Raw genomic sequence first — 6,455 nt, forward strand, 5'->3', positions numbered from 1 at the left:
GAGACTGATTAGCAAGGTTAGATCTCATGGAATAAAAGGAGAACTAGCCATTTGGATACAGAACTGGCTCAAAGGTAGAAAACAGAAGGTGGTGGAGCAGGGTTATTTTTCAGCCTAGAGGTCTGTGACCAGTGGAGTGCCACAAGGAACAGTGCTGGGTCCTCTACTTTTCATCATTTATATAAATGATTTGGATTTGGGCGCAGAGGTATAGTTAGTAAGTTTGCAGATGACACCAAAATTGGAGGTGTAGTGGACAGCGAAGAAGGTTACCTCAGATTACAACGGGATCTTGATCAGATGAGCCAATGGGCTGAGGAGTGGCAGATGGAGTTTAATTCAGATAAATGCGAGGTGCTGCATTTTGGGAAATCTTGCAGGACTTATACACTTAACGTAAGGTCCTAGGGAGTGTTGCTGAACAAAGAGACCTTGGAGTGCAGGTTCATAGCTCCTTGAAAGTGGAGTCGCAGGTGGATAGGATAGTAGAGAAGGCGTTTGGTATGCTTTCCTTTATTGGTCAGAGTATTGAGTACTGGAGTTGAGAGGTCATGTTGCGGCTGTACAGGACATTGGTTAGGCCACTTTTGGAATATTGCGTGCAATTCTGGTCTCCTTTCTATTGGAAAGATGTTGTGAAACTTGAAAGGGTTCAGAAAAGATTTACAAGGATGTTGCCAGCGTTGGAGAATTTAAGCTAAGGGAGAGGGTGAATAGGCTGGGGCTGTTTTCCCTGGAGCATCGGAGGCTGGGGGTGGTCTTATAGAGGTTTATAAAATCATGAGGGGCAAAGTCTTTTCCCTGGGGTAGGGGAATCCAGAACTAGAGGGCATAGGTTAGGGTGAGAGGGGAAAGATATAAAAGAGACCTAAGGGGTATCTTTTTTTTTAGAGGGTGGTGCATGTATGGAATGAGCTGCCAGAGGAAGTGGTGGAGGCTGGTACAATTGCAACATTTAAAAGGCATCTGGATGGATTTGGAGGGATATGAATAGGAAGGATTTGGAGGGATATGGGCCAAGTGCTGGCAGGTGGGACTAGATTGGGTTGGGATATCTTGTCAACATGGACGGGTTGGACCGAAGGGTCTGTTTCCATGCTGTTCATCTCTATGACTCTATGACTTTATGACTGCAAATCCCTACAAAGTCCACATTGGGGTCAAGCAAGGCTGCATGATAGCCCCCATGTTGTTTACAAACAGAGAGGATTACAATTGAGCAAATCGTGCTCTGACCGAGTTTGGATCAATGCACTAACTTTTTCTCGTCCCCCATTACTCCACCTGTCACAATATTAATGTTTCAGTGTTTTACACAATTCCTGATATGATCAGTTTATTAGATTTCGATAAAACGATCCATCAACCAGGGGTTTCTTCAGTATTCACCACTGATTAAAGAAAAATAATCTCTCTGGAGATTAATTTTGTCAGAAAAAAATGACATTTTGGCCCATAGTAGTTAGTTCCTAAAGGAAAAAGATGAAATATGGGATGTTGAAGATGGCCTTCAGTCATCATCCTGATATGGGTCGTCACTAAACTCAGACATTTGTCACTGGCATCTTCAAATGCAGTTCATTTAATTGAGTTTAACTCCTTCAGTAGACTTTCAAGAGAACAGTTGACTCAGTGTTTCAGTTATCCCACTGGATACAACAAAGGGTTCATACAGAAAGGTAGAGGATGAGCTCAGTAGCTTTTGTCTCCCTTTGCAGGCTGTACCCTAACAGAACTCCGAACAATATCTAAAACAGCCATAGACCCAGACATGTGCTTTCCAGTAAGCAAGGCTGAGGAATTATCTTAAACCATGTGACTTTCAAGAAGTGTCCTTTTTAAATAAAGTCCCAACATCTTTTTTTATGAAAAACAGATTTGTGTATCCAAATGCACCACGGTCCACAATTCTTTTTAAGATTAATCCTCAGAAATTTTATGAATGAAGAACTTCATAACATTAGGTACTTTCAAAATGTGGCTGGCGAGATGTAAAGATCAGAATGTATAACCACTGATCCTTGCATTTATATGGAACTTTTATTCTCTTTATTCTTTCATGGGATGGGGGGGGGGATCACTAGCAACAATGAATATGTATTGCCCATCCTTAATTGCCCTTGAACTGAAGGCTTGCAAGAGAATTTCAGAAGGCAGTAAAGAATCAACCACATTGCTGTGGGTCTGGAGTCACTTGGAGGCCAAATTGTGTAAGGATGACAAATTTCCGAAAGGACATTAGTGAACCAGATGCTTTTTTAAATTCACGGTCACAATTTCTGAGACTAGCTTTGTAATTTTAGATTTATGAATTAAATTGAGCTGCTGAGGTGAGATTTGAACTGCTGTCCCAAGAGCATTAACCTGTGCTTGCCCACCTGCGTTGGCTCCTAGATCCCCCAGTTTTAAAACACTCAAAATCATGTTCCAATCACACCATACCCATTCTCAGAACCTCATCTAGCTGTATCATTTTCTAAGGGTTCTCCATTTCTCTGAACATGGGCATCCTTCCATTCCATTTACCCCATCAATGGGGGTGGGGGTGACTTTTCAGCTGTATGGTTCCCACGCTCTGGAGTTTCCTCCTCTAACCTCTCTTCCTCAATCTGCTTGTCTTTAAAATTTATCTCTTTGACCCAGCTTTTAGCCACTTAGCTTTATTTTTATTATTCAACCATGGAATGAGAGTATCGCTGGCTCTCACTCATTCCAGAAGGCTCGTAAGGGCTAACCACATTGACCTGAGTCTGGAGTCACATGTAGGCCAGACCAGGTAAGGTTGGCAGTTTCCTTCTCTGAAGGACATGAGTGAATCAGATGGGTTTTTCCAACAGTCAACAATGGATTTATGGTCATCATTAGACTCTTAATTCCAGATTTTTTATTGAATTCAAATTTGAACCCAGTCCCCAGAACATTACAGTGTGATGCTGGAAAAGCACAGCCGGTCAGGCAGCAGCTGAGGAGCAGGAGAGTCGACATTTCACACATAAGCTCTTCATTAGGAATGTGGGGGGAGGGAGAGCCCAAGGGGGCTGAGAGATAAATGGGAGGGGGTAAGGCTGTGGGGGAGGTAGCTGGGAATGCAATAAGTGGATAAAGGTGGACACCACCCTCTTTATCTATCCTACCTGTCCATCTTCCTTCCCACCTATCCGCTCCACCCTCTGCTCTGACCTACCACCATCACCCCTAACCTTCATCTACCTATCACATTCCAAGCTACCTTTCCCCCAGCCCCACCCCCCTCCCATTTATGTCTCAGCCCCCTTTGCCCCCGCGCCCCCCACATTCCTGATGTATGGCTTATAAGCAAAGCATTTACTCTCCTGTTCGTCGGATGTTGCCTGACCTGCTGTGCGTTTCCAGTGCCAAAAGTTCTGACTCTGATCTCCAGTATCGGGAGTCCTCATTTTCTCTTCGGATTAACAGTCCAGCGATAAGGCCCCCAATGGCTCAGTATCAACTTACATCTGATTGGGCCTCTCTCAGTTGATTGGGAGGGGGAAGATGGAAGGGCACTCTTTCATGTCAATGCCATTCAGTAAAGACAAGTTATCGTTGCGATGCCTCTGCAAAATCTGCCAACCCTAAAATTTGCTGCTCATAGTCACACCTCTTGCAACTGGAGAAAGGAGGTGGCATTGAAGACACTTGTTAGACTCCACCTGGAGGATTGTGTACAGTTGTGGGCACCACATTAATGGAAAGATGTGAACGCATTGGAGAAAAGGCAGGAGTGATTTACAAGAATCTTTCCGGGAATGAGAAACTTCAGTGAGGAGGACAGATTGAAGAAGTTGGGACTGTCGAGAATAAGGCTGAGAGGAGATCTGGGTAAGGTTGTCAAAATCATGAGCAGGCTGCTCAGAGTAGAAAGGGAGAAGTTGTTTCTGCTTGTAAAAGAATGAAGAACAAGAGGGCAGAGTTTCAAAATGATGTGAAAAGGAAGCAAGATTGATGTAAGAAAAACACTTCTAAACAGCAAGTCATTCGGGTATGGAATGTGCTGCTTGGAAATGTAGTGGAGGCAGTTTCAACTGAGGATTCAAGAGGGAATTGGATGATGTTCTGGATAGTAATGGTGGTTCAGGATACAGGAAGAAGATAGGAAATTTGTACGAGGTAACAGAGCTGGACTGGATGATGATAACGATAAAAGTAATGGTACAGGCAAAGTAGGCTGAATGCCCCCCATCTGCACTGTAATAATGCAATGATTCTGTGAATTGTATTTCTCTCTCTTTCTGCAGTTGACAGCAATGGCTGAGTCACAGGTTATTGGAAACTACCTCTGAAAACCAACACCAACAACCAGTTCCACCTTGCTACAAATCCCCACCTCCCCGAAAGCCTACATCTTCTGCTGTAATCCTTGCCACCTCCCGCAGATAACTTCCTGCTCTGGTGGAGACATGATGCGTGAGGTGTTATATTTTCAGTGGCACATTCAGTGGAAGGATATTGTTACAATCGAGAGCTTGAGGCAGCAGCACAAGTGCATTCTCAAAGGCTGCTTGATTCACTGTTGAACAGCTATATGTGCAGCTCAGTGTTTGAGCTCTTTAACTGCAGTAAAATATGCATACATTCCAGTGATCCTGCTGTAGACACCATGCTATTCTGAAGCCTACATCTGAATGTTTCTTCCCCATGGTGAGGACATTTACATAAATGATTTGGATGTAAGCAGTTAGCAAGTTTGCAGATGACACCAAAATTGGAGGTGTAGTGGACAGCGAAGAGGGTTACCTCAGATTAAAACAGGATCTGGACCAGATTGGCCAATGGGCTAAGGAGTGGCAGGTGGAGTTTAATTCAGATAAATGTGAGGTGCTGCATTTTGGGAAAGCAAATCTGAGCAGGACTGATACACTTAATGGTAAGGTCCTGGGGAGTGTTGCTGAACAAAGAGACCTTAGAGTGCAGGTTCATAGCTCCTTGAAAGTGGAGTCGCAGGTAGATAGGATAGTGAAGAAGGCGTTTGGTATGCTTTCCTTTATTGGTCAGAGTATTGAATACAGGAGTTGGGAGGTCATGTTGCGTCTGTACAGGACATTGGTTAGGCCACTGTTGGAATATTGCGTGCATTTCTGGTCTCCTTCCTATCGGAAAGATGTTGTGAAACATGAAAGGGTTCAGAAAAGATTTACAAGGATGTTACCAGGGTTGGAGGAGTTGAGCTACAGGGAGAGGCTGAATAGGCTGGGGATGTTTTCCCTGGAGCGTCGGAGGCTGAGGGGTGACCTTATAGAGGTTTACAAAATTATGAGGGGGATGGATAGGATAAATAGACAAAGTCTTTTCCCTGGAGTTCGGGAGTCCAGAACTAGAGAGCATAGGTTTAGGGTGAGAGGGGAAAGATGTAAAAGAGACCTAAGGGGCAACTGTTTCACACAGAGGTACGTGGTACGTGTATGGAATGGGCTGCCAGAGGAAGTGGCAGAGGCTGCAACAATTGCAACATTTAAGAGGCATTTGGAGGGGTATATTAATAGGAAGGGTTTGGAGGGATATGGGCCGGGTGCTGGCAGGTGGGACTAGATTGGGTTGGGATATCTGGTCAGCATGGACAGGTTGGACCGAAGGGTCTGTTTCCGTGCTGTATATCTCTATGACAGGAAAATTCCCTTCACAAATCTCTCTTTCCCTCTTTTAAGGCAATCTTTAAAACCCGGCACTTCACCTGATCCAACTTTTATTAATTCATTCCTAGAAACATAGACATGAGGAGCAGGAGTTGGCCCTTTGAACCAGCTCTTCCATTTAATATGATCATGATGATCATCCAACTCAGTCCCCTGTTCCTACTTTCTCCCCATCTCCTTTGGGCCCTTTAGCCCTAAGAACTATTATCTATCTCCTTCTGGGAAACACTCAATGTTTTGGCCTCAACTGCTTTCAGATGTGGGCGTTGTGGCAATTCCAGTCTTTATTATCCCTCCCTAATTTTGCTTGAGAGCGTATTGCTGTCGGTCTGCAGTCACATGTAGGCCAGGCCAGGTAATGAGGGCAGATGTCCTCCCCTGAAGGATATTTGTGAATCAGATGCGTTTTTACAGCAATCAGTGATCATTTCGTGATGACCGTAATCAACACTACATTTCACTTCCAGACTTCATTAATTGAACGTAAATTAAATTAATTGCTGTGGTGGAATTTGAACCTGCGCCCCCTCCACCACCACCACCACCACCAAAAAGCGTTAATCTGAGCCTTACCAGAACCAATAACATTACCATTGCTCCACAGTACATAATTCCCTAACTGGCTGGGTACCAGGCTTCTTTAAAAATCAACCTCATGGGGTTTACCAGTGACCAGATACTCAACTGGACTCACCACTTAAACAGTGGTTATGAAAGCAGGTCAGAGGCTGGGGATACTGTGGCAAGTAACTCACCTCCTGACTCCCCAAAGCCTATCCACAATGCACAAGTCAGGAGTGTGAT

This window comes from Chiloscyllium plagiosum, unplaced genomic scaffold (assembly GCF_037043375.1).
Source record: "Chiloscyllium plagiosum isolate Xiang-an unplaced genomic scaffold, Cpla_swu_hap1 HiC_scaffold_19, whole genome shotgun sequence".
NCBI classification, from domain to species: domain Eukaryota; kingdom Metazoa; phylum Chordata; class Chondrichthyes; order Orectolobiformes; family Hemiscylliidae; genus Chiloscyllium; species Chiloscyllium plagiosum.